Source organism: Macaca nemestrina, chromosome 15 (genome assembly GCF_043159975.1).
Source record: "Macaca nemestrina isolate mMacNem1 chromosome 15, mMacNem.hap1, whole genome shotgun sequence".
In the NCBI taxonomy this organism is placed as follows: Eukaryota; Metazoa; Chordata; class Mammalia; order Primates; family Cercopithecidae; genus Macaca; species Macaca nemestrina.
Window position 1 is genome coordinate 66040130 of NC_092139.1, and position 12214 is coordinate 66052343.

Sequence of the window (12214 nt, forward strand, 5' to 3'; positions counted from 1 at the left end):
CTTCCATGCAATTGTAACAACCATTTACAAGGCACTTTGAATCTCAACGAACCATTCTGAGATGGCCGTTAGCGCCGTTTGCAGAGATGGGGAAACTGAGGCACAGAGCATTTGGTAATGTGCTTAAGGCCCTGGGGCAGGAGCTGGGCAGGGTCTGCCCTGGGCTGTCTCTGGTGGCTGTGGGGTGAGGGGAGTTCACATCTGCCTGGGTCCCGAGCACAGAGGGTGCTCCATGCAAGCTGCCTGGGAGGGGGAGGGACAGGGACAGGGCGGGCTCCAGCAGGAGGAACGAGGTGGGTGTGCGCCCCACCCCGTCGAGGGAGCCTGTCCTCCCCTCGGCCCCCCTGGTTGGGGCCGGCCAAGAGCGGAAGAGGTCACGGGCTGTGGCCGGCTCTCCTGGGAATTCCAGGCGCGTGTGTCAGCGCGCTCGGCTTCGTCCCCGCCCCCAGCCCTCCGCCCGGGCTGGCGGTTTGGCGAAGAAAGCCAGATTCCCGAGGGGGCGGGGGGGCGGCTCCCAGGGTCTGGGATGGGGTTGGGGACCCAGGAACCCCTCTCTTCCGCCCACTCTTCCACTCCCAGAAGAGAAGCCCTGGCGGGAGCGGGTCCCCTCTCCACCTCCTTCCAGAGGGCTCGCCATTTCTCCAGTGAGGGACTGAGGGAGGGCTTCCTGGCCCAGAGTGCCGACACCTGCACCCGAATTCTCAGCACCTCCCTGCCCTGCCGGCAGACAGGCTCGGTGAGGTCCCCAAGGTCAGGAATGACGCTTGTTTCTGCGCAAACCTCTGCCCGAGAACGGGAGGTGTCTGCAACCTGGATACGAATTCCAGTGTGTCTCCACTTTCGAATCTGAAAAGTGAGAACAATAGCAACAGCCACCTCGGGGTGATTGTGCAAATAAAAGAGACAAGAGGCGAGGCCAAGGGCGATCTGCCTGGGAAGCGGGCCAGCGCCCCACTAAGACGCGCGTGCGTGCTGGAACCCAGGAAACCTAGCGTGGGGGCAGCTCTCCGGCCCCGTCAGCTCGCCCCGCGCCAGCGCACCAGCCTGCCTGGGCTCGCTCCAGCCTCTGCGGAGGCTCCTCTGGGCCGCGCAGACGTAGCCTCCCCGCCCGCCCCAGGCCCGTCCCGCCTCTGCTCCGCCAGCGGCCTCGACAGGCCCAGGCGCGCTCCAGCCCGCGGCGGCATGAGGGTGGGCACGGATGCCACCGCCGCGAGGCTGCCCGCCTGCCTGGAACCTGCCCCGCCGGGCGAGAAGGGCCAGGGAGGCTCTTGGCCAGGGGGCGGAGATTGAAGTGTATGGTGCGGGCAGGAATGCTCCGGGTGGTTCCGGGCCTGGGGGGAGGGGACAGGGAACTCGGGACCGAGGGGTGGGGAGCAATGAGGCTCGGGTTCTGGACCAAGGAGGGAACTGGGGAAGAGAATCCTGGGAATCGCTAGGGGAGAGGGGTTTTTCTGGACCGCGGAGGCCACGCGAATCCTCCAGGCCCTAAGGGCGGGCTCCCCATTTCTCCCTGCCCCCGTGGGCGCAGCACGCCCATTTCCCTGCCTGGGAAACAGAGGCTCCAGGTCTGCAGTGCGTCTGATGGTGGGGAGGAGATTGGCCGAGAGAGCCGTGTCCGAGGACGGCGTGCTGAGGGTCCCCGCGCAGAGCCGACTGCAGCCGGGAGAGAAGCGGCCCCGAGCGCTGGAGCCGAGGTTGCGGGTAGCAACACCTCTCGGCTGCGGTCTCGACCTCTGCTGCTCACGGCGCACTCTCGGGCGCGGGCGGGGGAACTGGAGGTCGGATGCCCTAGAACACGGGCCTGGCGGGCGCAGCGCAGCCGCAGCCACCAGGCGGCAGGGCAGCTCTGGGACCGGCGGGGCTGGGGACGTGGTTCGGGGAGCTGGGAAACACGTCTCAGTTTCTTAGGTCCGCCAGTCTCCTGGCCTCCACAGCCCGTCCCAGGAGCAGCCCGGTGAGGTCGTAAGTGGCACCTAGGCCCTTGCCTGACACCCTCACCTTATCCTGGAGAGACTGCGGCAGGAGAGAGACAGGGAGGCCGCTGTCTCAGAGATACCAGGTGGAAGAAGTTTCTGGTCCGTGTGCCTCACCCTGCACCCTGCCTCTGATGGGCTGTGTAACCTGAAGCAACTTTCTCAGGCTCCTTGTGTCTCAATTGCTTCTAAGAAAATGGGAGGTGGGGGTGGGCGCGGCGGTTAACGCCTGTAATCCCAGCACTTTGGGATGCCTAGGCGGGCAGATCACCTGAGGTCAGGAGTTCAAGACTGGCCTGGCCAACATGGTGAAACGCGGTCTCTACAAAAATACGAAAATTAGCCGGGGATGATGGCAGGTCCCTGTAGTCCCAGCTACTTGGGAGGCTGAGGCGGGAGGATCACTTGAACCCAGGAGGCAGAGGTTGCAGTGAGCCGAGATCAGGCCATTGTACCCCAGCCTGGGTGACAGAGTGAGACTCCATCTCAAAAAAAAAAAAGAGAGAGAGAGAGAGAGAGAGAGAGAGAAAGGAAAGAAAGAAAGAGAGGGAGAGAGAGAGAAAGGAAAGAAAGAAAGAGAGGGAGAGACAGAGAAAGAAAGAGGAGAGGTGGTAGGGTGAGAATTCCCAAGCTGCAGGGAATTGTCCCCCAGAGAAACAGACTGTGGGAAGCTGGGTCTCTCCGAAGGAGAAGAGGAACTGACCACCAGCCTGTTAGAGCAGGAGGGGCTGGTAAGCTTGGGGCCCTGCAGGTCAGGGCCCAGCCCTCGGGTTTGGAACTGGGCAGTGGGAGTGTACCTCCTCCACCAGGGCCTGGCCACCCCCCTCAGAGTCCAGTTTAGTTCTTGGGGTGCCATTGAGCATTGCCCAGACACCCTCAACAGCAGCTCCTACCAGCATGGCCTGGCTGGCTGGCTGGGTTGTCCTCCTGCCCCAGGCACTGGAGCTTGGCAGTAATGGGAAATGGGAGGTGACGTGGCTGGGATTGGGGATGGAGAAGACCCAGGACACAGTTGCTGAGGGTCTGCACCTCACTGCATAAACCTGATGGGGGCCAGGACCAGTGAGAGCAGGGGAGGTCACAGGCCTCTGGGTGCCTTGCCCACAAGGGAAACTGAGGCAGGGAGCCATGACCAGCCCCTAGAAGCCCAGGACTCCCCTACATCACTCCCTGTTGTGTGGTTGTGGTTGGGGGTACTTCAGTCACTGTGACCAGGGGACCAAGAGATTTTCCGGCTGAGGGTGATGGGGGTTTCTCTGAATCAAGAAAATTTCCAATGAGTGGCTGAGCCTGGGTCTTTAGCTATTCACTGTCTGGGGAACTGAATGGGCCCCTGCGCCATGCCCAGTATGCTGTTTCCCAAGGCTGGGCTGCAGGCACAGAGTCTGAGGGGCTGCTGCCTCCCGTGCAGTGGACACTGCCAGCTGCCTGCCCTCCCAGAGCCTGCTCCATGGAGGGAGGAGCAGGGCTGGCTGGACCCCCTCTCCCCAGCTGTGGCAGTGCCTGGAGTTTCACCATCATGCAGGAAGAACACAAGGTTGTCTCTAGGGTCTGAGACTTCCCTCGCTGGGTTCAGGCTGGTTTCAGGCTGTCCCAGGTCGCTGGAGGGAAGGGCCATGGGTGAGGGCTCTTTGAGTGCCTCGATGCTGGACACTCCCCTGTTCTTCCTGTCAGTGTTCACAGGGGGCTGTTCAGGGTCCCAGGTGTGGAAGGGTGAGGCCCAGAGCATGATGGGCTTGGGTGGCTGTGGGAAGTGAAGGCAGAGGGCAGGGAGTACCCAGCTACATCCTGACCCCCTCCCTGGGCCCTGCTTGCCAGAGGAGGGGTGGTGTGAGAGCGCAGACCTTGTTTGACCTCATACCTCAGGCCAGAACACCGGGACCCCGAGACCACAAGCTATGGCTGCCCCAAGGCTGTGGTGACTTAGAAAGTGATTAGTGGGCAAAGCGGCCCCACTATCCCGTCCAAGCCCAGCCCTAGGACTGGCCACTGGGCATCGCGTCACTAGACAGGTGGGATGCCGTAGCATCCTCCCTGTTCTGAGACGCACCATCACTTGATGGCAGAAAAAACTGTCACAGACCTCTGGGCAGACTAAACGACTTCTATTACGGGGTAACTTAGACATAGCAAAACCCAAAATATACACTTTGACAAAAGGATGTCCAAGGCCTGCCCTCATTCCCCTCTGGTTCCTGCTATCGAGGGCTCAGCCTCTCCAAGCTCTCCCTCCACTCACCCTGCAAAGCTGGGCTTTGACATCTGCCCTGTGAGCCCTCTCTGAATCTGCGTGGAAAAGGATCACTCAGCAGGCCTGGGAGTGCACACTCTGCACAGTCAAAGAAAGGTCTGGCCCCTGCTGGCTCCTGGAAGGAGCCCTGTGCCCATGGAGAGGATGACATCCCTGTCCTCAGCCTGTGGTGGATGGATGTGGGGGTGGGCTGCACCAGTGATCTGTGGCAGCCCTTAGGTCTGGCCATCAGGCCTTGCTCTGCTGGTCTCCAATTCACTAAGGCATGGGGTTTGGAAGCAGCACCCCCAGTTGGAGTCAGCCCCCCAGGACGTGGGGCTTGTAGGGAAAAGGAAGTGGGGAGAGGTGGGTGGATAGAGAGGTGAGTGGATGGATACAGGGATGGATATATGGATGTATGAAAAGATGGACAAATAGCTAGAGGAATGGATGGAGAGAGCTGGACGTATCGAGGGGTGGACGGATGGAGGGGTGGATGGATGGAGGGGTGAATAGAGGAGTGGAAGGGTGGATAGAGGGATGGGTGGGTGGATGGGTGGAAGGATGGATGGATGGATGGGGGTGGATAGACGGATGGATGGGTAGATGCAGAGATGTGTGAAGGAGCAAGTACAGTAAATTGTTAGCTAGCATTCAAGTGGTGAGTGTTTGGGTTTACACTGTGATTCTTTTCATGTTGCTATATGTTTGAAAATATTACACAATGTTGGGGAAATTATAGACAAGCCTTGTGACACACACAGACACATACACACACACACACGCATACATACACTGCTAAATAACATAAGCTGAAGAAGAGATCATAATAGAAACCTTAAAAACCCAGAACTGTGCCAGGCGTGGTGGCTCACGCCTGTAATCCCAGAACTTTGGGAGGCCGAGGTGGGTGGATCACGAGGTCAGGAGTTTGAGACCAGCCTGGCCACATGGTGAAACCCCATCTCTACTAAAAATAGAAAAAATTAACCAGGGATGGTGGCGCACTCCTGTAACCCCAGCTACTCGGGAGGCTGAGACAGGAGAATCGCTTGAACCCAGGAGGCAGAGGTTGCAGTGAGCCAAGATAGTGCTGTTGCGCTCTAGCCTGGGCAACAGAGCGAGACTTCATCTAAAGAAAGAGAGAGAGAGAGAGAGGGGAGAGAGAGAGAGAAAGAAGGAAGGAAGGAAGGAAGGAAGGAAGGAAGGAAGGAAGGAAGGAAGGAAGGAAGGAAGGAAGGAAGGAAGGAAGGAAGGAAGGAAGCGAGGGAAGGAGAGAGGAAAGAAAGAAAGAAAGAAAGAGAAAGAAAGAAAGAAAGAAAGAAAGAAAGAAAGAAAGAAAGAAAGAAAGAAAGAAAGAAAGAAAGAAAGAAAGAAAGGAAGGAAGGAAGGAAGGAAGGAAGGAAGGAAGGAAGAAAGAAAGAAAGAAAGAAAGAAAGAAAGAAAGAAAGAAAGAAGAAAGAAAGAAAGAAAAAAGAGAAAGAAAGAAAGAAAGAAAAAGAAAGAAGGAAGGAAGGAAAGAAAGAAAGAAAGAAAGAAAGAAAGAAAGAAAGAAAGAAAGAAAGAAAGAAAGAAAGAAAGAAAGAAAGAAAGAAAGAAAGGAAAGAAAGAAAGAAAGAAAGAAAGAAAGAAAGAAAGAAAGAAAGAAAGAAAGAAAGAAAGAAAGAAAGAAAGGAAGGATGATCATGAAAACATTGCACACCCAGCTTGTGGGGGGCCACAGAAGCAGGGCTTCCAGGAACATTGCTACAGACACTTGTTGTGAAAAGAAGAAACCTTAAGGTTTGTAAGCTGTCTCCATCTCAGAAAGTTAGGGGGCAGGATTGACTGTGAAGAGGCATGAGGGAACCTTTTAGGAGACGGCAAGTTTTTTTGTTTTGTTTTGTTTTTTCTTTTGAGACAGAGTCTCACTGTATCACCCAGGCTGGAGTGCAGTGGCGAAATTTCGATTCTCCTGCCTCAGCCTCCAAGTAGCTGGGACTACAGCCATGCGTCACCATGGCTGGCTAATTTTTGTATTTTTAGTAGAAAGGGGGTTTCACCATGTTGACCAGGCTGTTCTCAAACTCCTGACCTCTGGTGATCCGCCCACCTTGGCCTCCCAAAGTGCTGGGACTACAGGCGTGAGCCACCGCGCCTGGCCAGGAGATGGAAATGTTTTATAGCTCAGTTGTGCTGGTGGTTACACAACTAAATGCATGTGTCAAGTCAGAACTGCATACCAGAGGAGTGAATTACACTGTATGTAAATTATACCTTAAGTTTTAAAAAACAAATTTTAAAAAGAGAAAGTTGGGAGGTAAACAAAAACAAAAACAGTGTAAGCCCAGAAAGTTGAGAAAATGGAGATAAAAATAAGATCAGAAATCAATGAAATAGCAAAGATACAATAGAGAAGAACAATGAAGACAAAAATTGGTTCTTCGAAAAAAATTAACCAACAAAATGGATCAACAGTTCTGGGAAGAAGGAACAAAGAAAGGAAAGACACAAATAATATGAACAAAAAAGAGACCAAGTTGCAGATTTAAAAGATAATAATTACCACAGACTGGTGGAAAATTTTGCAGATCATTTATCAGATAAAGGATTTCCATTCAGAATATATAAAGAATTCAGAACTGAACAATAAAAAAAAAAAAAAACCCAAAAAACAAAACCCAGTTTAAAAATGGACTAATGCTGGGCACGGTGACTCACACCTCACTTTGGGAGGCTGAGGTGGGTGGATCACTTGAGGTCAGGAGTTTGAGACCAGCCTGACCAACATGGTGAAACCCCGTCTCTACTAAAAAAAAACAAAATTAGCCGGGCATGGTGGCGCATGCCTGTAATTCCAGCTACTTGGGAGGCTGAGACACGAGAATCACTTGAACCTGGGAGGGGAAGGTTGCAGTGAGCCAAGATCGTGTCATTGCACGCCAGCCTGATCAACAAGAGTAAAACTCTGCCAAAAAAAAAAAAAAAAAAAGGGGGGGGCTAACAGCTGGGTATGGTGGCTCATGTCTGTAATCCCAGCATTTTGGTAGGCTGAGGTGGGAGGATCACTTGAAGCCGGGAGTTCAAGACCAGCCTGGACAACATAGGCCCTGTCTTTACAAAAATAAAAAGTTAGCTGGGCCTGGTGGCGTGTGCCTGTAGTCCTAGCTTCTTGGGAGGCTGAGGTGGAAGGATTGCTGAGGCCCAGGAATTGAAAGTTACAGTGAGCTATGACCGCAACACTGCATTCTAGCCCGGGAGACAGAATGAGCCTCTGTTGCAAAAAGGAAAAAGAGAGAAAGAGAAAAGGAAAGGAAAAAAGAAGGCTAAAGATCTGAAGAAACAGCCACAGAAGGTATACAGATGACAGATAAGAACATGAAAAGACGCTCTACGTAATTTCTCATTAGGCGAGTGTAGATTAAACTGCAATGCCATCCCATTGCACAGCCACGCAAACAGAACGCCACAGAAGGTATGCAGATAGCAAATAAGAATGTGAGAAGACGCTCCACATAATTTCTCATTAGGCGAGTGCCGATTGAAACCACAATGCCATCCCATTGCACAGCCACAAAATGGCTAAAACATAATCACACAAGTAAAATGACAATGCCACATGCTGACACAGATGTGAAGCACAAGAAATTCTCATTTACTGCTGGTGAGAATGCAAAATGGTGCAGCCCTTGTGGAAAAGAAACTGGCCATTTCTCACCCAGAAATGCCACTCGCATAAATCTTCACAGCAGCTTTATTTATAATCACTAAAAACTGGAAGCAAATCCATTGTTCTTCAGTCGGTGAGTAGATCAAACCTGCAGCCCATGGATGGAATAGAATACTATTCAGCAATAAAAAGGAAAAGGCCATCAATTCAAATATCATGGATGATCTCCAATGCATTTTTCTTTGTGAAAGAAACCGGATTCAAAAGGTTACTATCTGTACTAATAAGCATGGTTGTGCATTTTAATTGATTGATGAATCTCATTAATCAAATGCATTGATTAAATTGCATATTGGTTGATTGATTAATTACATTAATATGACATTCCAGAGAAAGCAAAGCTAGAGATAAAGAAAACAGATTGGTGGTTGCAGGGGTTGGGGATGGGGGCAGCACAGGGGAATGTGGGGGTGATGAGCCTGTTCTGAATCATGACTATGGGAGTGGATAACATGACTGTGCATTTGTCCAAACCTGTAGAACTGAACACCAGACAGTGGACTTTTTGGATATGTATATTAATATACTTTTATGCAAAAACAAAGCAATTATCAGAAAAGGTAGTCTTCCCATGCATACATTTGGGGCTGGAAGGACCCGTTTTTTGAGTGAAGTCACAGAGGCCAGAGGACAGTAACCTCAGAGCCTGTCCACCTAAAAGCCAAAGGAAGGGGCTCTGCTGAGGATGGAACTGCCCTCTCTGAAGGTGGAGGATTCACAGGAGCTGCCTGGCTGTGGCCCAGGCAAGCCCAGTGCCCAGGCCAGAGCTGGAGCCCACAGCTGCAGCCAGGAAGATGCCCCCAGCACCTCCGAGCAGTTTGCACATGGCATCGGGCCCCATGGGTCTGGTCCACACCCCCGTCTTGCCTCGAGGAAGCCCAGCCCAGAGACTTGAGGCAGCCTGCTTGGGGTCTCACAGCAGTAAGGTGGCCCAGGGCTCTGGACCTGTGGCCACCCATGCTCCTGGCTGGCCTGGAGTCACGTGTGGGGGTTTGTGTGTGTGTCCCTGTGTGTGTGTCTGAACACATGTATGCAAATGCATGCCTGTGTGTGCATCTGTGTCTATGTGTGTGCGCACCTGTGTGTGAGTGTGCATGTGTGTAAAGATGAGATCCTTCAGGTGGGTGAGGCAGTGGACAGGTGCCAGCATAAGCAGGGCTGGAAGGTGTGGCTTTGGGGTGAGGGGCTAGAAGATGTGGCTTCAGGGGTGAGGCCCTGTCCAGGTGGGTGTTGGGTTCCTCCACCCCGGAAGGAAGTCACACCCCTGAGCAGGGGACACAGGCCAAGGCTGTGGAGTCTGTAGGTGAGGAGGCAGGAAGTGGAGCAGCACCTCCCCAACCTCCTGCATTCTCTGTGAGGCACAGGAGTGCCCTCCACTGCCCTGCCATGGGCCAGTCAGAGCCGTGCAGCAGAAATCCTTTCATGTGCACACAGGAGTGTGCATTCTCACACACACGTATACACACACTGGCATGCCTGTGTTCACATGCATGGCCTGTTCGTCAGCCCTCCAGCTCCTGCCCGGACTCCACCAGCTCTGAGCACCTGGTGAATGCCCCCTACCTGCCCTCTGGCCTGCCCCTCACCCTCCTCCCTGTGGGCGGGCAACTCTGCCCTGCCAGCCTCACATGGCCTCTTAGCCCTTAGGCCCTAGGATCCTCCGGACCCTTGGCCCCCATCTCCTCTGAGCCCTCTCGATGCCCCGTGCAGTGCCTTCATGCTGGATGTCCTCTAGGCCTCGCCTCTCCAACAGCCTGAGGGTGGCTGTGGCTTGGGGATGTCCACTCCCCAAGTCCTCCTCTCCCACAGACAGCCCTGAGCCCTCCTGCTCCCCTGCCCTCCGTCTCCTAGCCCAGCTTCCTTGGCCCATGGCCTTGCCCACTCTGCGTCACCCCCACCCCTCCCTGCCTTTGCACTCACTGTCCCCTCGGCCCAAGATGCCCTGGCCTGCCTCAGCGGGCTCCACTCAAGCCCAGTCCCGCTGCGAAGCTTCCTGTCCTACTCCAGGATTTGGGCCTGGCCCGTGTGCCCAGGGCGGTGACAATGGCCTTTCTCCAGGACCTGCTGACAGGAGGAGCCCCCTCCCATGACTTTGGGTCCTTGGAGGCAGAGAGCTCCCCCACTCAGAAGCTGCCCGGGGCGGGGCATGCCGCAGGCCTGCAGGTCTGTCTGCCAGAAACCTCCAGTTTCTGTGGGGGTCAGCCCCCACTCCACTGGTCCTCCTCTATTAGTGACAGGTGAGGGGTCCCACAGCCCAGGAGCCTTGGGTCCCTGACCCTGGGTTGTTAACCGGACCCCTGGCAGCTGAGCTTGGCTGGAAGCCCAACAGCCTGCAGAGGGAACCAAAATGTTTCCAGCATGGGTGCTGAGTGCTGACGTCAGCCAGGGTGCTTTCCACGTAGGGTTGCTGTCTCCCCAGTGGTGTCTGGGTTGCAGTCCTGGTCTCAGCTGCCAACCTGGACACTGCACCTTTAGGAGTTTCCCTGGGCTGAAGGACACTGGCAGGGACGCAAGGGCCGCCCCTCTATCGTGTGGCCTTCCGGTGCTAGCCATCTCCCAGCCACCCTCCCAGCCACCAGCCCTCCCGTGGGGACGTCCGTCGGAACAATGATTCTAAAACAGGACAGCTCTGAGCTTTCTCCTGGCTGCCTGAAGGCTACCAGGACTTCTTGCCCAGACATTTGGGGCTGGAAACTTCTTGTGGTGGCAGGAGGGGCTGTCCTGTGTGTTGCAGGACATTTTCCAGCATCCTTGGTCTCCACCCACTAGAAGCCAGTGGCACCCCTCCCTGCCATGAAGTCCAAACATGTCTCCAGAGACCCTAACTGTCGTGGAATGGGGGACACTGGACCCCCCTCACTGGCATGGGGAAGGGGAAGTGCCTTTGGGAGCTACTAGGCCAGGCTCCCCCATGAGGGTTTCTGTGCTGAACTGAGCTCATGCTGGCCTGGATGGGGGCAGGGGAAGCAGTTGCACTTCTGCTGATCCGCAGGAAGACCTGGGGGAGCAGCCTGCTCCCTCAGCTGCCCCGCCCTGTCCCTGCCCCCCTCCCTGAGGTCTCCGGGTGGCCCTTATCTTGGGCCTTTCCTGTCTCAAGGCACCATTAGGGCAAAACAAGCAGTTCCTAAAAACAGCGAAGAATAGGCCCCAAGGGCTTGGCAGGGGCTGCGGTGTGGAAGGGAGGGTCTGGGGGACCTCAGGGCAGGGGCTGCGGGGTGGAAGGCAGGGTCTGGGGGAGCTCAGGGCAGCAGGGCTGCAGAGGGGGCCCAGGGCTGTGAGGAGGGTAAGTCCCCCACCTGTGGAGACTCTGTGGCCCCCCACCCAGGCCTGGCACCCAGCAGGTACTTCACAGAGGAGCAGTGCCTGGGCAGATGGCTCCTGGGTGTGGTGGGACTTTCAGCAGCATCCCTGGCCCCACCTAGCCACCGCAGCTGGCTGCGCCTTGCTCCTTCCTGAGTCCTGGAAGCTGGCCCTGGATGTGGCACCTGTTGGCCCCAGCTGGCTCCAGGCCCTCAGGGAGTGTCACAGGGACTGTTCAGCTAGGGTCTGCCTGCTGCTGCTACCCCCTTCCCCCACGGAGGAAAAAGGATGGTCAGTGGAAGCCAGGGACCACCCAGGGGCAGGAGCAGATGCAGGGCGAGTGGACGTGCCCCAAGGTCCAGCTCCACAGGGGTCGGGGGATGGCCAGGCTCGAGGCAGGTTCCCTAGGGAGGTGCATTCTGAAGGGGACCAGCCCCCCATGCTGCGAAGGGCAGTGAGAAGGACGCAGCCCCCACCAGGCCCAGCCCTTCCTTGGGGCACCGGGGGAGGTTCTCTGGGGAGGGCCTTCGGGGCTGGGCCTGAGCTGCAGGTGGAAGGGTGTGCTCTGCGACTGAGGAAAGTTTCAGGGGCCAGCTCTGGGGTTCAGGGGTCACATGATACCAAGCTCTCACCCCAGAGAGCCACCCACAGCCCACACTGACAGTGGACCCCCAACCTCGGCCTCCCACAGCTGCAAGGTCTTCCTCCCCACCAGTTCCTAGAGAGGAGAGATGGGAGTGACTGTCCCCAGAGATGGGACAGCAGGAGCCCAGCTCTGGGAAGCCCCCAGGGGCCTGCTGCGATCTCTCCTGGACCCTCCAGGTAACAGATGGGCTCTCAGAGCATCCCCTGCTAGCCCAGAGCTCGAGACCACAGGGGAAAAGCCCCTCCCCTGACCCTAGGAGCTCTCAGGGACACCGAGCAGCCCAGATTGCGGCCGAACCCAGCGCCAAGCAGAGAGGGCAAGAGAATGAGAAGCATGGTCCTGGGGGGCCGTGGACG